We start from the raw sequence: 13,651 nt of genomic DNA, 5'->3' as shown, positions 1-13,651 counted from the left end.
TCACATTTTGTTTAATAATTGAGCTATTTAAAACTACTCTAAAGTATTTCCTTGAATATTCCCACAAACTGATTCTAAGAAGTTTCCTCAGGCATTTTTTTTAAAATGATATCCAGTATTCCTTGTGATAGCTGTAATTTTTGCTGCTCCTTTTCCCCAAGCAATTTTAAAATTCTTGATACTAACTTCTATTTCTCCTTCAAAATTTATTTTATATATTAACCATTTTGAGTGAAAAATCAATTTCCACTAAATTTCTTTACCCTTTAGATTTGTGAATGTTCAATGTAGGTCACCTATTTTCTATTATAGATTCTAGTTTTACATGACTGTCTTTCATCTATGAATTCTATAAACATTTTCTAAATTTTATCATAAAACATTTGGATATTGTAAAAATCATTGCCTCACCTTTTGTACATGAATGATAGACTCAGATTTGAGACTTGTCACATACAGCTTAGCATAATATAGAATCAATATTTTGAAATAAATATGTGATGTCATTTTGTTTTGAACTTTTTGAGAAAATGATAGATTTTTTGATAACTGGAATAAGTTGGTAATAAAGATATTACAAAATAAGAATAAATAATGAATTGCATACATTAACCTGTTCATCTATGAAACTGGAATTATTTATGAATTGTCTTTCACTGCATCTTTTACCTTTAAATCCTATCTGCTCCATTACTAATTCCTCCCTTCCCCCAAACCCTTGGCACCTGCTGATCTTTTTATTGTCTCCATAGTTTTGCCTTTTCAAAAATGTCATATATTTGGAATTTTACAATAGGTAGCATTTTTCAGATTGGTGTTTTCGCTAGTAATATACATTTAAGATTTTTCTATGTCTTTTATGACTTTTTAGACCATTCATTTTAGTACTAAATAATTTCATTTTCCAGACATACTAAACTTTATTTATTCCTTTACCTACTAAAGGATATCTTTGTTGCTTATAAATGTTGGCAATTATGAATAAAACTTCTATAAACATCCATGTGCAAGTTTGTATGTAGATGTATTTTTTAAATTCATTTGTTGTGTTATATGGTGAGAGTAGTTAGTTTTGTAACAAACCTCCGAACTGCCTTCCCAATGGCCTTACCGTTCTGAATTCCTGCCAGCAGTGGATGAGAGTTCCTGTTGCTCCACATCCTCGGCAGCATTTGGTGTTTTCAGTTTTCTGGACTTGGGCATTTTTAATAGGTGTGTAGTGATATCTTTTTAAAAATCGTTTTTATCTTCTTGTTTTAATTTTTCATTTCCATAACGATATATGACGTATGGATCATATGGTGTATGGATCATAGGACGTGTGGATCATTTTTACATGCTTATTTGCCATCTGTATATTTTCTTTAAGTGAAGTGTGTTAAGTGTTGGGTCCATTTTAAAATCAGATTGTTTGTTTGACAGTTGTTGAGTTTTAAGAGCTCTTTGTATACTTTGGAGAATAGTCCTTTATCAGATTTATGTTTTGTAAATATTTTCTTGAAAATTAATATAATTTTAGAATGTATTTTTTAGTTCATTTACTGACTTGACAAATTTTCATTGTGCACCTTTGACAAAAAGAAAACTTAATTCCTAATCCATCCCAAGCTTAGGCTAATGAAGGAGATATTTTCTTTAATTGTCAGCTCTAAAAGAAGAGTTATCATAAAGATCAGCTATTCCCAAGTGGGGGAATCCATCAAGACAACTTGCTGAAAGGAGCTGGTGGCAACGGAGATCTCTTTACTCCCACCTCTACTGTTGAATTACCTTTAACTCTATTTTAATAGATATTTCTGCTTTTGTTATGCAGGGTTTAAAATCATCAGATGATTCCTGAAATGTTATTTCAATCCTTAATTATTGTATGTTACATTCATCAAATTGTATTTGGCTTCAGGTTTCCACTGACATTTAATAAGTCATTACAGACGCAGTACAGCTGTGGCTGTGGATCCAGGAATTTGGCATATGGATTCTGAAAATAGAGTGCCCTCTATGACTAGCTAAAAGTCATGAAACTCCATAGGAAGATCTACTTTTCTAGGGCAGGTCCCTTTAAAAATCATGCCTGTCAAACAAGAAATTCAGAACTCTGTGACAGCCCTGGAGTCTAATGGCAGAGACAGGCTGAGTCAGTCCTTGCATTTTCCGTGATGACTTCTCACCTGCTCTTAGCAGCTGTTTACGGCTTGGTTCACTGGAGCACATGATGCTGAACCCAGCCACGGGTCAATAGAGTCATTTACAACGATCACCCCTCTGAGTGAAAAAGGTGATGAATCAACCAAAACTCCTTTAGGCAATAGACCTAGCAGGGGAATTTTGCACTTTAGGTAGTAACATATAATTAAATGAATCAGCAACCTGCACATGTCCCCGATTAATTTTACTACCTTTGGAGAAAACATGCAGCAAACTTTTAAATGTTTTCCTCCTTCATTAGGGATACTAGTAGATAGATAGCAAACTATGCAGAAAGCCTTTAAACCTTGACCTTGTAAGTATTTAGACAGTGATTTTCTTGATCTTCATATTACCAGGTTTGAGTCCAATATTACCTTTAAATCCTTCACGTGTCTATATGAAATTTTCCTGTTATATTGATCTAAGAAAATTTGCTATGTATGTAAGAAGTATGAAAAATGGAATTTTTAATACTTAAAATCATTAACTGTCTTTTGAGTGTGCACTAAGCGCCGTGAGCCATGGGCTTTATTTATACTACCTCATTTAACCTTCACAAGGAGCTGTGAAGCAGAGAATATATTTAGTCACATTTATTGAAGCTGGGTTGATAATAAGGTTAATAATGTTTTCAAAGCTGTAGAGCTCGTAGCTGGGTCAATTAAAAAGTGGAATATAGGTCTCTCAGCATTAAAGTTTGTGTTTCTAATTACTACATTATGAGCAAATAACGACATGACATTCATTGCTGGTTTTCATGAATTGAATGTATAATTTCTAAAACTAGCATTTTTAACTATTTTAAAAGTTTGCTAGATTTTATTCAGTATATTTCAAAATTGATGTATAAATGAAATAACTTACTATACTTTATTCACAAGAGTAACACTTATTATTGACCAGCAACAGTTAACATTTGGAATTCAGAGAATTCCAAATTCTCTGTGACAGTATGTTAACTGCTTATATGTATGGTCTGACTTAATCCTTATATTGACACTGAGGATGGGGTGTTATCAAGTTATAATGAGCTGTTGGCTAACAAATAATCTTCTTAAGTTTGAATATAGAAAAATGTAACCAGAATTACATGGTTTTGCTGCATGAAAACCCTATGCGTTTAATATAATGCTGATTTTTTAGAATTTTACATTACAAAATAATGTTGTATTTAGCACAATTGTGAGTGACTTCTGAGACAGTTAGGAAGGTGGAGTTTTTAGTTCTTTGTAGGTATTAATCAAATCGGCCCCTAACCAATGTTTCTAGCTTCGTGCAGAGGCTCATCAACTCATGTATTTATTCAGTGCCTATATAGACAAAGCCTGAAGGTGGTGTTGGGTGAAGTCACTATGTTTTATAAAATGGACCCTGTTCTTTTGCAGTCCATAAATATTTCTTAGACCTAATATAAGCACATTCAAATTCAAATTGTGCAGCCCTAATTAAATGAGTGTTTAGCAAAGTGCAACCCAAATTAAGGCATGATGTATGTTAAGTGAATTGAGTTTAGAGAGGAGAGAGATCACTTCAGGCTAATGTGGTCCAATAAGGCCATAACAGGCAAAACAGATGGACTATATATAAAGCAGATGTCAACTGAGATTTCCTGCTTCCTATTAATTTGATTTTGTTTGAAGTCAGCCCACTTTCCACAGTGTCAAGCAACGAGAGATGCGGTGACTTCTCTAGGAGTTCTATGAATTCCTCGAGACCCTCATTCAGTTTATGAAAAATCTCTTTGGCTCGTGGATCCTTTAGTCTTTATCTCTTTTTGAAAACTACACAACTCCTTCGCAGATTTCACAAATAAAATACAAATGTAACAACATTTTTTATGTCATGCTGTGTGGATAGTAATATTTAATGCAAACTTGAGGAGAGATTGGAGATGAGATGAATGACATATTGCAGGAACACTACAAACTAAGCATTGAATCACAGACTTTTCTCTTTGTACTGTTTTCAATCACCAAACCACAAGAAATTATACTCTGGCCCCTTCATTACATGTAATACCTGGGTTAATAATGGCTCAGAGTCTGTTCATATCTTTTGCTCTATAAATTCTCTATCTCCTTATTTCCTAATTTATTTAAAAGGATATATATATATTTTTTACTTTGTAGTTTGGAGTTATTCCTTCTTTACCACTACTCCTTGCAAGCTCTGGGCTAATCTACAATGTCTTTCAGAAGGCCAAAAAGTCTCCCATAAAACCAAATATACTTTCCTTAGAAAGCATTTGCATTTTATATCTATTATCTATCTATCATCCATCTATCGCCTTTCTATCTTTATCTGTCATCAACCTATTATCTATCTATCCATATCATCAATCATCTATCACCTAAGTTTTCCCTCTCTTTTCCCTGAGTTGAATTGTAAATGTGTCAAATCTTCCACCAAGTGACCATCCTTTCTTTTCTTTAAACAGTTCAAGTCATCGGAAACTGAATAAAGCATGTCTGATTGTTACAAAACTATTTATATGTCAAACCAAAGTCTCTGTCTCTGTACAATTCCCATTCCTTGGCCTTAGAGTAGTCCCTGGGTCCATGCAGCAAAGGTCAAAAGCTTCTATATGTTGTTTCCTCATTTGTTTAACTATCTTCATGTAAATATTTACCCTCGAACCACTCTCTTTAAACGTTCAAGCCTTCTTCCTTATGGCGCTTTTAAAATACGGTGACTAGAACTGAGCACAGTGGTCCAGGCACGGTCTTGTCGGTGAAGGATTCCCTCAGTGAAAATTTCTGAGTTATCTTTACATCTATTGCTGCTAACAGATATATCCCCAACATGTTTTTGTACAACTATTATGATATAAAATTTTCATTATTTTTTTTTTACTATCAGATTTTGCTCTTCAGTCTCTTGATGCAATTAGTTGTTAGCTGACATTGTTTGGATTTCTTTTCTTTCCAAGTCCAGTGTGTATCATTTTTACCTTCTCTATAAGATATTTCTCACTATATGCGAAGCAACGGAAAAAATAAACAGTAGGATATTTCTTGAGAAGCTGATAATCATGAGTTTTTATTTTGTGTCAACTATGGCGAGGTATATGAACATCCATGCTGTAGTTTCTTGAATTCATCTCTTATCTTTCTCACATTTTAATTCGGAAGTTCCAGTGAGTATTATTTGCCTTTCAAGATTCAAAGAAATGTGCTTGTTTTCTTTTAAGAAATAGGTTTCTGGCTCTGAGATACATTATTCATGACAATCACTCTTTTAATTATGAAGTAATATCTTATCCTGATATTCCCAAATCAGAAAAGTTACCAGAAAATGTCACCAATTGCCAGAGATAATCATATTTAAGAGAAAAAAAAACTCCAGCTATTTTAGAGAAATAGTTTTTTTTTTTACAAAATATCCTTAAAATGTCAATATTCATTAATTCTTTTACTACTCAAGAACTACTTACTTACTTTTACATTTCAGGCTCTAAAATATTCACCAAGTGCAAAATGGAATGGAGTGGGACAAACGGTGCTCTGATGCTTTTGAGGAGGCAAAAGTCCAGTGGAAGAAAAAGATGTGTAAATCTGTGATGACTTAAATACTAAGTGATGAATCTTAAGCTAGGGCTATGTAGAAGGTAATACAGGAATATATAGTAATGAGCACAAGGAAATAAGTAGGAAAAGGCAGGAATGGCATTTTTGGAAAAGGTATTTTATGTCGTTATATCCATTACAAAAGATTAGCAACCATTTGGCAGGGCAAGGGGTACCTAGAATTTGAGCTTTCCAAAGTGAATGACCCCTATGACAGACACTTAATAGCTTCATAGACTCTAGTGCCATGGTCCCTCTAACACACCTACCTTTCAAGCAAAGTCTGTCTAATTAAATGTGAGATATTGCAGGTCTTCTGAATGCTCTGATGGGTAGTTACGCATTTTCAGTTCGCAGTTTGTGAGGGCCAGATGAAGTACGTTGCGTTGTTTCTAGGTACTTCTGTGGTTTCCCTACAGAAAATGAGAGGGTCAGATTTTCTACTGAGACACAATATATTGTCTACAGCAGGGAAAGACATTTTGAAAGACACAAGGAGTCAGTGACTGATCATAATGCCAGATGATGAGATAAAGGAAAAAGAAGAGACAAGATAATTTCCCTATTTTTGGCTTGGGATATTAGATAAATGGTAGTACTATACACAGAAATTAAATATGAAAAATTTAAAAACAGTAGAGATGGTGGAATATTATGATTTTAAGATATATGCAGGCATATAAATGTGAGTTCAATAGGCCTTTGAGAATTTAGTCTGAGGCCTCAGGAGAGATTTGGGAGTAACACTCTTTATATATATAAGATGAAATCATGTGAATGGCTGATATTAACTGAAGGCAGAGCCACAGGGAACACCAAAATAAAAATGAGATTGTTCAAGAAAAATGAAATAATGTAGGCTGTGAAAAATGTTAGAAAAGCATAAGAGCATTTATAGTGGTCAATACTGGGAATCAAAAGGTAGAAAATTTGAGAATATGCCAGGTATTCACTGCTTTGTATCAAATTAGTCCAAAATATGGGTCCTTCAAATAGCACTTATTATCCCCGTTTCTTAAGGTTTCTCTGTGTTGTGCTTTTGGGAAAGGCTTGATGTGATAGAGTATGACGCAGGTGCAGTCACTCGGTGGTCAAAGCTGCAGCATCTGAGAAAGATGCTCCTTCTCTTCATTTAGTCTCACAGCCTCTCCGGAATCTCTTTGTATGAGTAGTTTGCCTTGCCTTCCTACAAGGCAGCTTCAGAAGAGTGGGCCACCTGTATAGTGGCCCAGAGTTCCAGTGATAGTATCCCAGATGCTAAGCTGCATATACTGCCTTTTATGACTTAACTTTAAAAGTCATAATACAGTGTCACTCCCATAGGACTCTATTGGTTACAGGCCCATGCTGATTCAAGTGAAGAAGATTGGATTCTACTTCTTGATGAGGGAAAAGGCAAGGTTCTAGAAGGCATTACATAGCCAAGATAAAGGTAAAAGCAGGGTTTCAGTGACTTTAGAATCGAATGGGCGGTGAGGAAGTGTGTAACAATTCCATTAATAATATGGAAGATAAAGTATAATAGGGTAGACTATTTAGAATGTTAAGCTTTCCAAAGATTAGCTTCTTAATATGAGAAGGAAAACCAGAGCTTACTTATATGTCGAAGGAAATTATGTAGAGCATGGGTTGGCAAGTTATTGCCCTGTGGTCAAATCTGGCCCACTGTTTGTGTTTGTAAATAAAGTTTTATTAAAACACAGTTACACATTTGAGCTATAGAAACAGGATTAAATAGCTGTGACAGAGACCATTTGGCCCACATAGCCCAAAATATTTACTATTTACCACTTTATAGAAAAACGAAATTCTTAGCCTTTGCAACAGCATGGATCAACCTGAAAAGTAGTATGCTAAGTGAAATAAGCCAGTCAGAAAAAGACAAGCACCAGAGGATTTCACTTATATATGGAATCTAATAAACAAAACAAATTAACAAACTGAGCAGACACAGACTTGTGCATACAAAGAACAAACTGACAGCTGTCAAAGGGAAGGAGGGATGCATGGCCTCCGTGAAAAGGTGAAGGGATCAAGCAAAACAAACAAACAAACAAACAAACAAAGCTCATAGGCACTGATAACAGTATGGTGAATAAACAATACATTATAAAAATGATGTACTACAGAATCGTATACCTGAAACTTATATTGATATAATTTTATTAACCAAAGTCACATCAATAAATTCAATAAACAAAAAAATAAAAAAGTTCTAAACCTTGATTTAGAAGAAATATAATAAAAATACATGGGAAAAATGACATGAGAATTCTGAAGGGCTGAAAAGCTGCAGGGTCCAAATAACTGTCCAAATTGTAACAGGATAACATCTGGTACACAGTAGCAACTGAAAAGTATTGTGAAATAATGAATGTGTGAATAAGAACAAGAGCATTACTGACAACTCAATCATGCTTTAGGAGGGACAGACAAAAAACATAATTACTGATTGCGATTTCTTTTCTATTGAAGTCTGGTGTAGAGGAAAATAATGGTATAAAACTGAGAGGGTGGCTATGTTATAATCCCTATTTTCCCTGTAGCTTAAGGTAAGTAATTTTATCATTTTAAGTGTGAGTAGGGACTTTATTTAGTTACACTATGAGACAGGCAACTTGAAGACAACAATGAAATTAGTGAGTTTTCCTGAAAAATATAAGAGTTTACTTTGTTCCCCTTGGGGAATTCTCACCTCAGTAGGTAGTCCGACCTTACCTGAGGCATTTAATCTGTACTATATCTTCTTATGAACCTGTTCGAAGTGGACCAAGATGAACCGATATTCATGTCATGTAGGTAGTGTTCACCTTCACAGTATGTTTTCAGAGCTAAATTACATAATTTTATACTGTGCCCAACAAATGTTAGCCATTGTTTCTGTATTTTTTTGTAATTTGTTGGAAATAGTTGATATAGCAGGTAGGCAGTATGACAGTTGAAGATTTCGAATGAAACTTTTGTCAACAAGAATGAAAAGAGGTACTGATGGAATTCCAAACAAACCTTGTTTACGGCTTGTCTTATTTAGGATAGAAGAGCAAATAAAAAGTGGAGAAAAAGCTAACAGATTGTGGAGATCATGAAAGGAAGAGGATTTGGAAATTACAGTATGTTGAGCACTGTGGATTAAAATATAACAGTTTGACATAAAATCCCTGTACATGTTACTGTTAGTCACTTACTGGAAATGATAAATCCATTCAAATAAGTAAATCCCAACTATGTTCAAGGTCAATAATAATTGAGATAAACAAATACAAATAAGTCATTTGGCAAAAATACATTTCTATACTTAATAGTCATAGGAAAATTTACTTTTAGATTATATTAACATGAAAGAAGTTCTTCTCTGAATTATTTGTCATGTTAGAACAGCCTCCAGCAAAAATGCATGATATTATTCCAATGGCTAGGAAACTGAGATTGCACTACCCCATGGAAATAAAGATTAAAAATGTGTGGGGCATCTTGTTTTGTCACAAAGATGTAAGAGTGCTCACAACATTTAGTGATGATGCCAAAAAATACTAAGAATCCTGCAGTGCCTGGGTCAGGCCTAGATAATTAAGAATTATCCTAGCAATTAGACTTGTGTTAAGAAAGACTATGTAGAGCCTATCATTATAAACATTAACATGATGTAATGCTCTTTTTAAATGAAAAAATAGACACGCCTAGATTAAATTTGAGGAATATATTCAAAATCACCATGTAATTGGAATATTTCCATAGAATAAAGATGGTTGTTTTATAAAGCCCTACAAATACAATAGCATTTTTAAAAATAAAAAAAAGTATATTGACAAGTAAAATTATCTGTAGGAAAACTGAGAGAAAGTCTTGATGGACAGAAAATATCTCCCCAAAAATAGTAAGGTAAAGGTTTCATTTTGAGAAAATAAAATTTCACTTGGAGTAAATTCCTGTGCAAAACCTTATTATCTGACATACAGATATTTTCTTAGTTAATTCCATATTTCTTTACTCTTTATCTCTTATCTTTTCATGAGATATTTCAAACCCTGATAATATTTGAGATTCTAAATGTTTTTCTTTTGTTTTAGCATTCTTTTTTTTTTTTTATTAATTTATTTATTGTTATTTAATTACAGTTGTATGCCTTTTCCCCCCATCCCTTCACCCCACCCCAGGTGAACCCACTTCCCTCCCCCCTCTCCACCCTCCCCCTTGGATTTGTTCATGTGTCCTTTATAGTAGTTCCTGTAATCCCCTCTACCCACTGTCCCCGCCCCCACCCCCCACCCCCGCCCTTGCTATTGTTACATTGTTCTTAACTTCAATGTCTCTGGTTATATTTTGTTTGCTTTTTCCTTCTATTGCTTATGTTCCAGTTAAAGGTGAGATCATATGGTATTTGTCCCTCACTTCCTGGCTTATTTCACTTAGCATAATGTTCTCCAGTTTCATCCATGCTGTTGCAAAGGGTATAAGCTCCTTCTTTCTCTCTGCTGCGTAGAATTCCATTGTGTAAATATACCATAGTTTTTGGATCCACTCGTTTGCTGATGGGCACTTCGGTTGCTTCCAGTACTTGGCTATTGTAAATTGTGCTGCTATGAACATTGGGGTGCACAGATTCTTTTGGATTGGTGTTTCAGGGTTCTTAGGGTATAATCCCAGCAGCGGAATTACTGGGTCAAAGGGCAGTTCCATTTTTAGTTTTCTGAGGAAATTCCATATTGTTTTCCACAGTGGCCTCTGTTTTAGCATTCTTAAACCCTGAATATGAAATTACAGTCAGAGGAGAAAAAAGTAAACAAATTTTGTTTGCAGGGGTTGTTTTTTATTTTGTTTTTGGTGTGTGTGTGTGTGTGTGTGTGTGTGTGTGTGTGTAGAGAGTGTGGGCAGCTGTTAGTGTGACTGCATTTTTTTCATATTTTGCTAGCAAATCTTTGACAAAGTTATGATTGTCTGATGTTCTTTGAAAACTCAGTAGGATATTTGAAGAACTCCCATTTAACTCATAAACTTACACATTTTTTTAGATCTTTAAAGCATATTAATTTTATTAGGGCTGGAATAGAATAGCACATTTTCCCCTTAAAAACCCTGAGCATAGTTCATAAATTGAAACAACTGAAAGTTTGGAGATGTGTGGAAGACACCATCTTTGGCCATAACAAGGTGGTCAGCTGTATTCAAGGGGTAAGATTCTGAGAAAGAAACAATGAGTGGTGTGTTAATATGGAGCTAAAGCAGAGGCACCTCAGGTTAGAGACAAGGATGAATGTTAGAGACAGAGCAGGTGAACTAAGCTGGGCCAGTGTCACTTTCTTTCTGTTTTCATTAACAGTGAACCGGAAGTAAGACAGGGGCTCGTGGCATAAAATGCAGAAGAGCAATTACAACCTTAACTTGGAGTAATTAGGCCAATTTCTTCCTTGGCAGGAACAGATGATATGGGATAGGGAGGCCCTTAAAGGCTTTCCCTTCAAAGGAGTAAAAACCTACTTACCAGATTTGACAACTCCTAAAAGTCAGGAGCTGGTTAAGCACCAAAGGTTATCCCTTAACAAGCTTTCTTCTAACCCAAACCTCTTAAATAAATAAAAGATTTATCTTTAGATTAAAAAACAAAACAAAGAAGGATTCCTTTAAGAATACTATTTAGATACTACTTTATCTCTTCACTAAGGGTTAATGTAAGAAAGAGATTTAAATTGTTACTAGTGTTTCTTTCATTCTTTTATTTATTCTTTCAGCATAAATTTACTGAGGCATGTATTAGTTTCCATTGTTGTTATAACTAATTACCAGAAGCTCTGAGTCTTAAAAAAGCACAAATGCGTCGGTTTATAATTCCAACATGGCTCTCACCAGATTCAAACCCAGGTAACAGCAGGACGCATTCCTCTTAGGAGACTCATTACAGGTTTGGCAGCTTACGCAGGCTTTTGGCAGAATTCAGTTCCTTGTGGTTGTAGGACTGGAGACCCCATTTCCTTTCTGTCAGTCCACTGAGAGCAGTTACTGTCATCTCTAGAGTCGGCCCACATGCCCCTCCACTGCCACCTTCCTCCACTTAACAGCCCGTGAAGGGAGGTATGGTCCTTTCACACCGTGAACCTCTCCCTCCTTCTGTTGTCACATCTTTCACCCTCCTGTCTTCCTCCTGAATTTTTAAGAGCTCATGCATTTAAATTGAACCCACCACAGTAATCAGGGATAATCTCCTTCTTTTAATGTTTGTACATTTTCTACCATCTGCAAAATACCTAATTGCCACTTAAGAGAACATATGCGCAAGTTCCAGACATTTGGACGAGGACTGCTTTGGAGACCATCCATCTGCTAACACAAGTCCCTGCTATATGCCAAGTTCTTTGCTAGGTATCACATACATCATGTGCGGGGAAAATTAAGATTTTTCACAACTAGGTGAGGCAGACAGGTATCAATGATCTGTCTCAGAAACATAAAATGGCACCTGAAATGAATCAGACAGAATAAGCTGCATTATATTTTGCTCTAATAAACTATTCTCAAATATTAGGAGCTAAAATGACAAGTTTATTCTTACTCACTCTGATTGCACGACTAGGTGCTCCACATAATGATCACTCTGGAATGCACACCGAAGCACCGTGGCAGGCACCATCCGAGCATATTGGGAAAGACAGAGTAGGGAATTGCGTATTGGCTTTTAAAGGATCTGCCTGAAGTGATGTCCGCACTTCTACTCACTTTCACTGGTCAGCCAAGTCATACATCTACACCTAGCTTCAACCTGGCGGGTAAAATGCAATCCTATTATTTGCCGGGGAGCAGAACCAAAAATACCTGGAGGTCACCATGATTTATTACTAAATAGACATAAGTAAATTCTCAAGAGCGAAGGTCCCTGTTACTAAGAGACGCTTTATTCCAGGGAGCTTACCTAATTCGATATGCCTGAGAAGCTTCCTCTAGGAGTGATGTTTTGAGCTGGGGCCAGAGGGGGCGTAGGAGTTTAGGAAATGAAAGCCTGACCGAGAGAGGAAGAAACTGCCAGTCAAAAAGGGTGAGTTCAGAGTTTCACTGGGTGGTGGGATGTGTCCTGGCAGTTATTCTAGGTGTTGGACATGCAAGCGTATAATACCTGGTATTTTGTAATAAAGATTTGTATTTTTAAGTAATATTACAAATAAGATTCTGTATTAATGTGTTAATCTAATTTAAAAATACTAACCATACATAAATCCTAATTAAATTCACTTATCACTGTTCTCCCAATATTTTGAAAAATAATATGAGACATTTTTAATAGGTTTTTAATGAAACTCTAAATTAATATTTTCTAAGGTCTCATCAGTGAATCTCTACATCAGATCACCTAGATGCCCATTTAAATGTATAACCTTGGCCAATCAATATTTGGAGTTAGATTAAGATATTAAAATTTTAGGTAGCTTTCCAAGGGATTTGTTCCACTCTAAATTTAAAAAATGCTGGTGTAACATAGGCAAATTTCCAAAATCCATAAAATATTTGCAAGATTGATTTTAGGGTGATAAATAGTTCTTTAATCTTGAGAATATACATGTGGACCGATATATGCTTTTTAATTTATGTTGGCCTGAAGAGAATTAATATGACCACATTCCAAAACATCTGGAAGACAACCTCAGTGCTGGAACTACCAAGTACCAAGTACCAAGCATTTGTTATGGACTGAATGTTGGTGCAGCCTCAAAGTCATGTGTTGAAATCTAAGCCCAACGTGATGGCATTTGGAGGGGGGATCATTCGGGGGTTACTAGGTCATCTGTAGGACCCTCACACATGGGATTAATGCCCTCACATGAAGAAACCATTCAGCACTTTTCCCCCATGTGAGGATGAGAGTGGAAGCTGGCAATGTGCAAACCGGACAGAGCTTTCTGCAGAACCCCACC

This window comes from Desmodus rotundus, chromosome 1, assembly GCF_022682495.2.
Source record: "Desmodus rotundus isolate HL8 chromosome 1, HLdesRot8A.1, whole genome shotgun sequence".
Classification (NCBI taxonomy): Eukaryota; Metazoa; Chordata; class Mammalia; order Chiroptera; family Phyllostomidae; genus Desmodus; species Desmodus rotundus.
Note: the sequence above shows the minus strand (reverse complement) of the source record.